Source organism: Aotus nancymaae, unplaced genomic scaffold (assembly GCF_030222135.1).
Source record: "Aotus nancymaae isolate 86718 unplaced genomic scaffold, 86718_ANA_hifiasm-v0.15.2.pri h1tg000092l, whole genome shotgun sequence".
NCBI lineage: Eukaryota > Metazoa > Chordata > Mammalia > Primates > Aotidae > Aotus > Aotus nancymaae.
This window is the reverse complement of record NW_026988507.1, coordinates 3,376,795-3,391,033: the sequence shown is the minus strand read 5'-3', so window position 1 is coordinate 3,391,033 and position 14,239 is coordinate 3,376,795. Positions and strand designations below refer to the sequence as shown.

Below are 14,239 nucleotides of genomic sequence, written 5' to 3'. Positions count from 1 at the left end.
CATGGACACAGGGAGGGGAGCACTATACATGGGGGTCTGTTGTGGGGGAGTGGGGGGGACAGCGGGGGGGTGGGGAGTTGGGGAGGGATAGCATGGGGAGAAATGCCAGATATGGGTGAAGGGGAGGAAGGCAGCAAATCACACTGCCACGTATGCACCTAAGCAACAACCTTGCATGTTTTTCACATGTACCCCAAAACCTAAAATGCAATAAAAAAAAAAAAAAAAAAAAAAAAAAAAAAAAAAAAACACACACTCAAATTTCTTCAGTTTGTCAAAACTAAAACATTTTTTAGCCCAGTGTTAATGAACATGATATATATTCAATTCAAATATTCTTCCACTGAGTTACAGAACACTCTTAGTTTTACTATACCCTGGGCATTTAACTAAAACCATCCACATATACTCTGTAAGATACTCAAGGTACAGGGATACTTAAATATATTGGGAATTCTCCCCTATCTGATTAATACATTTGAGAACAGCTCTACTTTTAGATAATTGACTCTACTCTTTCAAAATATAAAGCTATGCTTATATTCTATTCACTTCCCTAGTTTCTTTTAGTAACTTTGTTCTAAAAATACTGCTTAACTAAAATGGTCAAATTAAGAAGAAAAAGTAAGATACAACATTTTTTCTTTTTCATTTGATAATGGTACAGCCCAAACTCTTAGCCATTCACATCTGCTGCACTAAAGTGATGTTCCTTCTTTGATTAGTCAAAAATTTTGTGGGTTTTTTGTTTGTTTTCAAGATTAAAAAAAATCTTTAATAGTGTACAATTGAGAATGTACTTCTAAACTTTTATATTTTTTCCTAAGACAAATTATGTCTATTCTTCATTACAGTCCATGATCAACCAAGAGATATAAATAACTAAACACATTTTACCTGCTGTTTTTGCAACATTCCCTTTCTTATTACCCACTGTCCCAATTTTATGATTAAACCTAAAATTATCTGCAAAAGAAAACTGCAATCAGGGCCTGGGTAAATAATTTCAATGTTTGACATTATATTGAATTGATCATTTCTAAAATGAGAAAAAAGTTATCCAAGTAGTATTTTCAAACATTTTAATTTGTAATGAATAAACAATCAACACAATAAAAATAAGAAAGTAAGCATTATTTTAACACTGCAAATACTCATGTAAAAACAGCTGTACCTTAATTATTTATTCAGTCCTTTGCAGGCTTTTCTGACTTGCTTGGAATGGCAGACCCCTGTAACAATATGAACCTTTAGAGATCTAGACATTGATTTAAAAACCAGTGGGAGTGAACGAGACAAGCCAATCAACACCACCACCTCACCCCAACACCTCCTTCTGTCCAACTTGCGTCAGCTCTTGAAAAAAAAGAGAAGCTAACTCAGTTTACTGTTGTACATTTGGATTAAACATCAGTTACAACAATTTCTATTTGCTTTTAGAATTTTGGCTTTTATACAATAAAATAATCGCTGAAAGTTTTACCTTGGTTGGTGTCATTCTCTGTTAAGATTCTACTAGGTTGGTTAACTGATGAATCCAGAAATATTAATTTTTCAAAAGGCTTATGAATTGAAGTCAAAGTAAAACAATACAATAACAATAGTTATGGAGTTAGATTGTTAAATGAAACATTATAATCAAAATTTCCAGAAAATATTGATTACATAGTGAGAGTTATTTTCTTTGGAATTGACCTTTTCAGAGAAAATTTTACAGAATGACAAACACTTGCAAATGGTATTGTTACTCAAGATGCCGTGAAGTTGGAAATCACAGACCAATATCAGCCTCTGCTCCTACACCAAAGGCATTGTGCTGAGTAAGCAAAAGGCTTTTTGGCATTTTAAAAGAATTTTTAAGTAGATATCTTCTCCATTAAAAAAATCTACTTGGCTCTCCATATGTCAGAGGCAGAGTTAAAATATGTTGGCAAATCATTTATTTATTCTGCTATCAAAATGCATCAACTAGACACTATTATAAAAGTGAGGTGAGAAAAACAAATCACAAACCAATCCAGAATTGAGGGTTCTTTGCCTTTTAAATATTTATGACATGAATGAGCAATCGAATAACCAATCAGAAGCAATGGTAGATTACAACAGATGTGTCAATACCTATTTCTATAAAAGAAAATTAAACATTGCTCCTCTAGTAAGAAATTTTAAGTTGATGCAAGACATTAAACATTAAACAAAATGTCTGTTAACTATTTCTTTTTTCCTTCCCAAATGTGCCTGTGGGTCTATTACCTTTAGTACGGTAAATTTACTTTGACTTGTTTCTTAGCTCATTGTCTCCTTTTTATAGTTACCCATAGTTTTGTCTTTTATCAGATGAGAAGTATTATGGTCTAGGGAACAATGATATTAACAAATGTACTAATTTTAATTGCAGGAAAATCTAAAAAAAGTTCCTTTTAAAATTACTATTTCCATCATTTAATAGTGATCTTTCCAATTTATGATTTCTTTCTGTTTGCAAAGTTACCAGATAAATATAAGATTCACCATGTAAAAAAACTGCAAAACTTGTTAGAAAATCAAATACTTCTATTCTGGTAAAATTTCATTTAATAGTGGGTCAATTAAACAAGAATGAATGTACTCCAATATGTTAATTTGATATTAAATTATAATATCATATAAAATAGGGTGGAGATAAATGTATAGATACTTAAAGTTTTACTCACCTTAAAATTGTAAGCTTTGGTTTTGTTGTAATTCTGGTTTTTAAGTATAGTAAATAATTATAGTAAATTAGCATTGGATAAAAATGAAAAGTACACATAAGAGACTTCTATTGAAGAGTTTAGTCTTGTTTATTTGAACCTACTCTACATAGCTAAATTCTTACCACTAAACTTTTCTAACACTGACTTAAAAATCAAATGTCAAATATACACACATAAAAACTAATTTGGCAAAAGTTATAAATTAAAATAATGAAATATCTGGTTCATTGTTTGTTTATTTTTTTCCCTAGATCATTTGACATTTTCAGATGTGGTCAAAATTAATGAAAAAATATATGATCTGCTCTTGACAAAACTCACAATAAGTTTTCTTTCATAAGCAAAACACAGACTTAAGCATTATAATTTAATGTTCTGAATACTTATTAAAATCATTTCACAATGTAATCACATGCACATTTGGCAATAGACTTGTGCTGTTTTGAATTTTAATTCATGGCGCATGTAACAGATTCAGTTAGGCTCAGGCTTGGTTCATGTATCATTGTAGAAAAACCTAATCATCAGAATATGAGTAGACCTTAAAAATGGATAAAATGAAAAATATGTAAGTAGTAAATAATGAAGCAAGTCTGGGAATGAGATAACAAAAACTTCACATAAGAAATTCAAATGAATGCCACCATGAATAGATATATGAGTTTTGGTCTGGTGTGTCTGCAGATGTAGGGGCTGTGGGTAAGATACATCCACATAAAGGGAGACCTAGCTCCCAGACTACAACCTAATTAATGTCAGCAGAACTGTGCAGCGTGCTTCAGGACTTCAGGAAATAAGGAGTCCCCAGGGGCTGAGGACATTTAAGATTTCAGGGAGCCCACCGACCTTGATCCAGCTCTTAAAAGTCCATGTGAGATTCTAGTAGGTGGAAAGGAAAAGGAAAGACATCCTATATGAAAAATACCCTTGTAATTCTGATCTTCAAGTATACTAAATAGATACAGTAAATTAGCATATTGGATTAAAATTAAATGCTAAACATTAAAATGCCAAAAGTATATTTTGGCAACAGTGAGAATCATTCTGGCTGCAGTAGAGATCTTCTGGAGCAAAATAGGAGAACAGAATGGAATAGCACAGACTGCAAAAGGTGTTCAGTTGAGGGAACTCTGAGTTTTAGTGATGAAGATCTTTTGAAAGCTTCTGAAGAAAGTGAGAAAATCAGCACAGTTAAAATGTAGGAGAGACGGTGGGGAGGAGGTGGAGGTGGCGGTAGATACGGGGAGCCCAGTAAGGAGGTTGACTGATAGTTTGGGTTTGGTGATATCTGCCTACCTGGGAAAGATGGTAGAAAGAAAGGTAGACGGACAGATTTAAATTGGAGCCAATGGTAATTTGACTGTTTTTCTTGTATCACTATTTCTTTTTATTACTTTACTAGCTTAGAATGCTATAAATTTTAAGTGATCATTTTATGAAAAACAAGACCTAGCAATAAAATCTTCATTTTCCTTATACAGAGAAAGAGAATGTATGGTGATAATTCATCCATTTCAACACCCCTTTCATCAATCTATGACTATCATCTTCAAATAGTAGAGAAGGTCTTAGAATGTACATCCCAATGTAATGTTATCTATTGAAAATGAAAAACTCTTGGCTCAAAACACAGTTTTTCAGTTTATATCTGTGCACTGAATAAGAAATTTTCTTACTTAAAATCATTGATCATACTGTTTAAAATTTCTACCTCCAATGATGTCCTTAAAGAGAAAGTTCCAGCGGGATCAAGTTAAAATTAGTTAATAATTAAAAAAAATAATCCTTTAGTCAGATCATCATGGTATTTTGCAATGACACTGGGAGAGATAGCCTGTTGTTCTCACCATGACTGTACCCAAATTTCTAATTTTAGTCAGAGTACAAAATAGTATTTGGAAATAGAATTTGGTTGTAGCCAAACTGGAAGAAGACATGTAGCAGTAGTAATGACTAAGAACCAAATTACCTATTTTTTAATACTTTTGTAATGCCTTTGTTTCTATAGTCATTGCTTTTCTTTGCTCTCACTTTGATTTCCCTTTAGGTCATCTCCCTTTTATTTTTGCTTCTGTTTCTTGTTAACTTTTCTATATGACATTGTATTTATGATGCCTTATTCTCCAAGAAGTTACCTTTTATCATAGATTCATAAAATCAAAATCTAATTGATTTTTTTTTTATCACATCATAGGTAAATGTCTATCTGACCTCCCAGGTCATTCCTAAAAAGTGGAAGATACCAGCAGGACTGCAGAAAGAAACCATATTTTGATTACTTCTTTTTAATACAGATTTACCCTCTGCCTTTTGGTTTTCAGACTTACAGTGTAAAAGAGAATTTGTGATCTTTCTTGATGTCATTGCTTCAAATTCTTCATTTTATTTCACTTTTAATATGGATATTTGCAAAAAAAGTAGAGAAAATCCATAGAAAAATGTTAGAGAAATCTTCCTAAATTATTCAAATAGCAGAATTCTATGCCATGATGAAGGGGAGTCAAGCACTTCTACACCCGAGCTGCCCTATTCTTTGTATCACTTGTAGAGTAACGAAAGCTTAGGTATACTATAGGTATCTCTTTACATGGTTCTGTAATTATTAACCTCAACATACAAATTAAAAAATTAGGAATAAGAGGTAATTGAATGCTATCTCCCAAAAGCCACTTATCAAATTAATTGCAAACAGAGAAGTAAAGATTAGTAATTTTCTAATTCACCTTGGTAAAGCCTTCCAGATTTCCATGGAAGCTTAAGCCACTTCTATTTTTTAAGACATCACATACACATATATATGTTTAAATTGTTTTAATCCAAAATGGGATTACTAAACTGTAGTGCATTTTAAATATTTCTATTTAACAAAATAACATCTTAACACATAGGCAATACAAATGACAATATGATTAGCCTCATTTGATGACATCTTCAAAAAATTTGTATTTGAGACTCTCCCAAATAAGAAGCCCCAAGGGCTTTTCAGCCCAGGCCCCTGGGAGAGGCTCTGATTTTCCAATCTAAGAAACCCCACCAAGTGAAATGCAATGACCCATGAGCTTTGAGGAAATTGCTCAGTTGATTGCATGCCCCTCTCTTCAACCCAACCTAAACCACCTTTACAGTTATATAATGGAGCATTTCGGAAATGTTTGATTAGTCAACTACTATGTTGCAAAATTAGCAAACAAATTTGGTTCAGGTTGACAAATGTATTGACTTTGCCACAGACCCAAAGAGAAAATTGCTTTTAGCCTCAGCTGACAAAACAAGGAAACTAAATAAAAAAAAAAAAAATCGGGTTAGACACCCATGAGGTCTATATTTTGTCTCTGCCTTTCACCTTTGAAAAAGATCCCTCTGGTTCATTTCATTTATTGATCCCACATTGAAATGATACAGTAAACAAAAAAGGAGATTATTTATAATTACTTGAAAAGTATCACAAGTTCATTCCAGGCTTCTACCTAAGCAGATACATAATGTAACAAGGTCTATAAGACTTATGGGTGATTACAACTTAAATAATGTAGTGAAATTCTAAATGTTAAATTAGAGCTTTTAGAAGTTTGTTTTAAAGAATAATTTCTAGCCTTTAAAATGCCTGCTTGAGAAAACAGCACTGCTAAGAGATGTATAATTATAACAATACTTCCTGAAAACTGACTCACCTTATTAACGTAAGTTCTTCATTCACAATACATATTATGGCAATGCTGGGCTGAGTTGACTCTCTTTCTAGTTCATAGCAATTGATAGTTTAAAATATTACATTCTTCTTGGATCACAGCACACGAATTTCCATGGGTCTCTTTCATATTTCTGCCCACCCCTACCAGAACAATTTTGATACATTTTGATTTTGTAGTTTCATTAGTGATTGGACTTTGTAAACCTGTTATCATCTTGCTTAAATTTGGACTTTCGGTAGTTGATGCTGTGACCCAATATGCTGTGTGGCTAGACTTTAAAAGCAAAGGGGCCCTTCTAAATGGTGATAATGCTAACGTATGCTTTAAAGAATCAGTATCCCTACTAACCAAAGATATGTTCAGAATGGCCTTTTTACTATCCTATCCAGAATGTTGAAATAAGAAATGCATGTCCACTAGAAAGTGTCTTTCAAAGGAATCTGGGCAGAGAGAGATAAATAATAGTGTCAGTGTCGTTGACATTTCCTAATTCACTTTTCAATGAACGCGGAGGATTTCCGAGTCAGGTCACCTCGATAGAGAAGAGGGCAGGCTTCTGCATGCAGAGCTGGATCTACTGCTGGAGTCCAAGCAACTCCAGGATGGGGCCATGGTGTAGTCAGAGCCCTTCACAGGCCTACTTGTTGCCTCGTGCACCCATTCTTCACCACAAGAGTTTGCAGTGCCCAGCATGGGAACATTAACTGAGCTTTTTGTACTTTATGGGTTGCTTAGTTAGGAATTGTAATTCCTGGAAGGCTCTTATATAATTGGTAGCACCAGTCTTTCTTTAAATACTGGAAAAAGTAAATTCAGAATAGAATGCAATTTCTATTCAGAAAAGTAAATGTTTTGACTTCATTCAGTGGGGCAGCAGCAGAGGGCAGACTTTGGGCAGATGGTACATTTAGGTTTAGGGAGGGATTCAAGTATGTTTAGATTGCGGATTTGCAGTAATTATAAATAATCTCTTTTTTTGTTTACCTTGATTAATATTAGACTGTGCCTTGCATAATAAGTAGTATATAAACACTGAATAAGTGAAAATCTTTATTTTTAAAACATTTATTCATTTTTATTATACTTTAAGTTCTGGGGTACATGCACAGGTCGTACAGGATTGTTGCATAGATATACACATGCCATGGTGGTTTGCTGCCTCCATCCCCCGTCACCTACATTAGGTATTTCTCCTGATGTTATCCCTCCCCAATCTCCCCACCCCCTGCTATCCCTCCCCTAGCCCCCTACCCTCCAACAGACCCCAGTGTGTGATGTTCCCCTTCCTGTGTCCATGTGTTCAAAGGCACTGATTTAATTTGTGCATTCAAAATCTTTCTTTAAAATTTATTTATGTATGAGTTTGCAGCAAGAGACATTCTAATAATTATTCAGTTGATGGGTCCTGCCATATATTAAAATGCAGTGTTCCTTCTTATGCTCAGAGCGAATTCTGAAACAGTAAAGTAAATGTTCATGCTATATGCAAGGACCTATTAGTTGCTATAGAGAGCTGCCTTACTCGAATATTAGGCAATAATTACGAATGCTGTGTTCAGAGAATAATAAGGACATAGGAAAATTATCATTAAAATAAGTTATAACTGGTGAGATAGAAAATATAATAATATGGTCCCTATGTTGTTTTTAAAACTGTGTACACAATACATAAAAATATATGCAAAGGGAAATCATGTATATCAAAATGTTAATTGTGGTTATTTCTAGAATATGCAAATGTAGGTAATGTTTATTATATTTCATCTATATTTGCCAACTAACCTTTAAAAATATGGATTACTCTCATTATCAAAAAAGAATAAACATAATTAAAAACAAAAGCCACAAAACAAACAGTTTCTCTCTTAGGTTTTTAGGTTTTTCAACAATTGTTAATCAAATCCTGGCATAGCCACTAACCGATCTCTATTTTTGGGTACTTAACCAGCAAACAATCAATTCCCTTAAAAAATCTTTGATTCTGAATAGGCATTTATGAGCTATTTAGAATCTAGATAAAATTATACATCTCCGGTCTGTTCTGGAAGAATGGAAAAGAAATGGATTTTTTTCCCCCATCTGCAAGAGATATTCCAATAGATCTCCAAATATTGTTGAGAAAAATGGACATATAATTTTTTTTTTACCATTGTGTGAGATAATCAATTTATATTATGGCAGAATAAAGAATCATCTCAATCATTCAACAAATATTACTGAACACTTACATGTGCCAGATTTTATGCTAGGGACTGAGGCAAAGTGACAATTAAGAAAAACAAAACAAAACACACAGTCTCTTCTCTCGAGACCTGGTCTTTCAAGAGAATCCATTGCTTATCTAGGTCGTGATGATATAGCAGGATGCACAAAATGCCCATGGCATCTGAAGGGTAGGAGAAGTGTGGCACCCAACTCAGCTTGAAAGGGGTGAAGAAGACTTTCTGGAGGAAGTAACAGCCAGGCTAAAACCAAAAGAACAAATAGGAGATGGCAGGAGAAATGGGATGGGGAGCAGATTGCAGGCAGAGCAGATAGCACAGCAAAGGCAAGGAGGCAAGAAACAGTTCCTGGCAGCTGGGTGTTTCTGGAAGAACAGAAAACACCACTAGAAAGGTCACTGCAGGGTTCACAGAGGGCTTTGGATACCATGTCTTTTCTTTGTTATGCTTAATTCATATGAGTTCATTTAAAAAGTCCAGCTTAGCAATTCAACATGGAGTGCAAGATTTTATACATGTGAAGAAAATGTGCTTTGTTAGAAATTGTGAAAATAAATGTTACTGCAAACAGTAAAAACCACCTAGGTAGCATGAGGCAATCCTTCCTACAGCGCATCCCTAGAGAGAGTGTTTATGTGGACCTGGGCCTCTGTGTTTGGACCATCAGGATTGTTGTATTCGGCTAAGAACAGAAAAGGTTCATGAAGTATTTTGCTTCAAATGATGTAAACTACATCAAAGAAGAGCTAATTGCAAGTCTTATAGGAGTTGAATATTTAACTATAGAAATCCTGACTCTTCCTTCCTATATATTTGAAGATAATTTTTTAAGGTAGACTCTAAATTTGAACATATTTAAACTTTTCTTAATTATTTAAAAATCCACCTAAGTGAAGATTGATGCTTAAGTTAATTATATGTGAGCAATTTTCCAGTAACATTAATTAATATCTTAATTTGCAAGCATACGTATTCCTTAATTATTTCTTAATAGGGTCTAGTATAGTGTTATAAGTAACAGTTGAAAGACTGATACATGTTTATTTGGATGGGTGATCTGATTTTTACATGTGAATAAGACAATCATTGACTCAAGCAGTTTTGCTTTCATCTTTCTTTTTAACTTAAAGGCTGATGCCATTTCCCTTGATGTTTGCTTAAGATTTTTAGCATTAGCTTTTTCTGAGGAATCCTGAGAGGAGCTTCACAGTTTTTGTCTTGAAACTGTGTCTATTTATTCCTTTTTATCTACATAGAAGTCTTCTGACACCCTATTGATCTGAATGTCTGAACATGTTCTCTTCTGTTTTGCTAATACTCAGTGCTGGACTTTGATTCAGAAGACCTGGGTTCAAATTCTGAATCTGTTAATTACTAGCTGTGCTATCAACAACTTGGTGAACTCTGTGAGTTTTTTCTCATTTATAAAATAGTGTGTAGTTCCTAGGGTGACAACAGAACCATTGGTGGCAGCAGATAAAATGTACATATTCTTTTATTTTAGCAAATTAAAACAAGGAATTTTACAAACCTAAAATAAATTATAAGAACGACCAGAGTTCAAACTAGCCAAATTTCTTTCTCCCTGTGGAACTCTGTTTGCCATCGTTTGGATTAAAAACCTCAGCAATGTCAATAGGTAGAAACTACACTTAAAAAGGAGTCAAAGAAATATCAAAGTGGTCATCCAATAGAGATGTTGGATATAAAATTCTGACATGTTGACATCAAATCCTAGTTCTAAATGTTTCAGATTCACTGATTCTCCTCATCAAAATTTCCACCAAATGTGAATTGGAATGAACTGTCTTCAGTATTTTTTTAAATCCCTTTTCCTATTTTTAACCAATTAGTCAATTAACCAATTATTCCATCAGTGAGTAACCTTTGAATATCTGTTACACACCCAGAATGGTTGATATCAATGTCTCCATGTCTTTTGACTTTCCTTCTGCTTCCTCACATTGGCCCTGTTTTATTCTGATTGACCATAAGCCTTAAGATAATCCAGGAGCTTTACAGTTGAGCTGATATTCACAAGAGTTCTGTTGATATATACATATGTATATTCATTTATTAATTATATGTTATGTAAATGAAGAAAGAGATCTTCATACCTATATCTCTGTCTTTATTTATATCTATAAAATAAAGCACAGTCCTTTATTTTCTGTTCAAATGAGCTCAGCTTTCATCCTTTTTCACATGCTATATTCCTCTAAGTTCGTTATTGTTTTCTCACTGTAATTCCAAACTCTTTTTATCAAATACAGATATGCCCAGTGAAATGGAGAACACGTTCACTCTGGAGTCCAAACTCAAGTATTCGTATCCAATCCCCACTCTGCCACCTAGGAGCTGAGAGACTTTAAGTAAGTCAAGTTAACCCCTTCCTCCTTCGTGCTGCCTGTGCCTCTTGCAAGCCTCCCTGTTGAGCTTAAGGGCTGCACTGTAACATGTTTGTTTACATGTCTGCCCTTCTAAACTCTGAAATCTTCAAACGCAGACACTGTGTCTTATTCAGCACAGCACAGAGTCAAATAGTACAGATTCTGGAGCTCCACTGCCCAGACTTAAATCCAACTTATGTCGTTTATCCTGTCTGACTTCGGGCAAGTTATTTGACAATCCTATGCCTCAGTTTCCTCATCTACAAAAAGGAGATAATAGTGCCTACCTCACACTGCTGTTATGAGGATTAAGTAAGTTAGTATTTGTAGAGAATTGAGAAGAGCATCTGGCACATAATGAACATTTGTGAGTATTTGTTATACATACATATTTAAAGAATTGTCTCCAACTTCAATACCTAATATGTTATCTACTTAACAAGTCTTTTTTGAATAAGTAAAGTTATGCAAATATTCAGGAACTCAGCTTTATCTTTAATACTGGGTCTAATGAAAACTTAGACAAGGTTATTCTGAGGGTTAAATGAGGTACGGGATATACAGCATTGTAAACATACAATGTATTTCTATTGTTCTTTGTTTATAAAAGTGAAGTGACATTAGCAAAATTGATTATGGAATTAAATTAGCTTCAACATGTTTTGCTGTGAAACTGTATTGCCGCTGTGTATTAGACCATTATTTGACTTATTATACTATTGATTAGCGCTGTGGAAAAGGTGAAAATGTGAGGTTTTGACCCTGACCCCTGGAATCTCAGAAAACAACCTCATAACAAGGCACAGTTTGCAATATGTGTTTGTTTAATATTAGCCAACCTGTGAAGCTGAATAGCTCCATGGTACATATTGACCTCTGAACCTGTCATCAGAGCCAGCGTTTAAACATGCACGTGTACTGACAGATTTGGGGGGGTTGTTTGGCTTTGCTTTGGGTTATTCTTTTTTGTGACATTGATAAAACATGAAGACCCAAAGATGTACCAAGACACATTTTCCAAATGCCAAAGTAAGTGACCTATATTTTGCTTACACTGTACAATTTGATGTTGCTGAGCATTTTAGTATTAATTGCCAAAACAGCTAGCCACACAGTTTTGGTCTAATCACATTCAGTACAATCAAATATAACACCCTTTTAATCATTGTGAATCAGTGCATGGATTAGCTGGCAGCAAGAATGGATGACTGGCGCTCTTTGAGGCAGTTTCTAGATCAAACAAGACCACATCCTTGTCTTGGGACAAGATACATGGGAATTTCCCATCTTTACATCTCTTAAATTCAAGGCAGTCTTGCAAGCATGCATACATGCTACTTCTCATTAATTTGAGATTAACCTAGCTAAGGTTGCTTAGAATTTGAGTTAAAGACTAAAATGTTGTGGTGGTGTCAAATACTTTATTAGGTCCAATTTCACTTATTCTTTGAGATTTAGAAATGAGGAGTTTTATTCATTTCAGGGTGCAGAAATAGATCATGTACCATGGCTTTGTGGCACATGAATTTTCACTTAAATGCTTAAGAAACAATTTTCTTTCAAACCTTTGGATTGTCTCATGTAATCACAGTTATTCTATGTTATGGCTGCTAAAATTATTTGAGAATAATTGAGTACAAAATATATCTGAAATAATATACTGTGTTAACCAGATTTTGGGGCAAAATGACTTTTCAAGGATTATAAATGGCTAAAGGATATAAACACACACACACATACACACACACACACACACACACACACAGAATATGAATCATATTGAGATGGCCTTCCTTTTAGTTCTTGAGTATACTGGTAAATTAAGACCACTTTTTGCTTATGATTCAACTCCTCCCTTTTTCCTCTCTTCTATCCCTCTCTTTCTTCCTTTTTTATTTTTGCACAGAGCAGTAACTTAATAAAGAAGGCATGTGTCTTGTTTATTTACTTCTCTTCAATGAGATAATTCACAACCTTAGAACATGGCCTGGGATAGAGTAAGAGCTAAACAAATATTAGTTGCTGCTGTTGTTGACTGTATATTTTTAAATCAGTGGACTATATAAAATAGTCTAGGCACACAATATTTTCATGGGAATCTATTCATAAGTAGTACATTATTTTGGATTTGGAATAATGGTAAAATATGAAATAACTAAACTCCAATTCAAAAATTTAATTTGGCATTTCTTGGCAAAAAATCAGAGGACAAACTTAATTACTAGGCCTCCTGGAAAACATTTCAGGAATGATTCCCAACTTTTGTTATTAACAATATTAACAGGTCCCCAGGAGAGATGGCTTTCTTTAGTGGATCCCTTAAAATATCCAGCCACTTGGGCATTAGCATTCCTTGTCTTGTGTTAACTTGTTAAGGAATTAATGTTTCACACATAGAAAACCCTGAAAAAATATATATTTGAAGAGAAATGCTGACATGGTCTTAATGCCTCCAGCACTGCTGCAACATCTGTTAACTCTGATCTGACATTTAATAAAATATATGGACTTGCCATAGCAACATCTGCAACACAAAGCGTGTTGTGTTTCTAAGATAAGGAGAACTTTCTCTTTTAAAGAAACATACAAAAATATGTTAGTGATAGGTAACAATGAGATATTCTGCCAAGCAGAAATATATATAGCAACAATATTTTAGTATGAGACCATAGAGTACTTCTAAGCCCTTTACTTAGAAAATTTCTAAGTTACTTATTATTATTACTTCACAAAAGCAATCTTAAAGGGTAATATTTAGATGCATAATAATGACTCTGGCAAAAAAAAAAAAAAAAAAAAAAGCCCACAAAACCATAAGTGTAAGAATTCGGGGTAATGACTGACTGTCATTTTAGAAAAAGTATAATACATAAATATAACGTCTTCATTTTCTTTTTCCTGACACTTTCTGTATTTTGAAGTATAATTTGTGAAAAGTGAACCTCAAAAAACTTTAAAAAACAGACAACCAAAAAACATTATATACTTATTTCTAAAGTATATGCATAAAATATTGCTTCAATTTTTATAGAAATAAAAATATGGGAAGCTGATTAGGCTTTCTTTTGGCCTCAATCAGCATATTTGGTGGCCTAAACCCTATAGGGAATGTGAAGCTTACCACACTTGACTGTTTCCTCACTTTCCCTATTTAGAAGGTGCTGCACTCATTTATTTTTCTCAATTAATTCTTGTGGAGA

At 33.8% G+C, this 14,239-nt stretch overlaps 1 protein-coding gene across 5 annotated transcripts in view; it reads right to left on the bottom strand.

Annotated features, from left to right (window-relative positions):
* The window catches only part of SLC38A4 (solute carrier family 38 member 4), an 81,211-nt gene that overhangs the window by 45,777 nt on the left and 21,195 nt on the right, over window positions 1-14,239 (bottom strand). The window contains exons 1-2 of one of the 5 annotated variants that reach the window (XM_012459093.3): window positions 5,063-5,081; window positions 1,175-1,232 (exon numbers count right to left, since the gene is read on the bottom strand). The exons of 3 other annotated variants lie outside the window; for them this stretch is intronic. The gene's annotated coding sequence lies outside the window, so the exon portion shown is untranslated. Of the gene's footprint in view, window positions 1-1,174; window positions 1,233-5,062; window positions 5,082-14,239 lie in introns of those variants that run through there. One more of the 5 variants, XM_012459094.3, reaches the window with a different exon arrangement.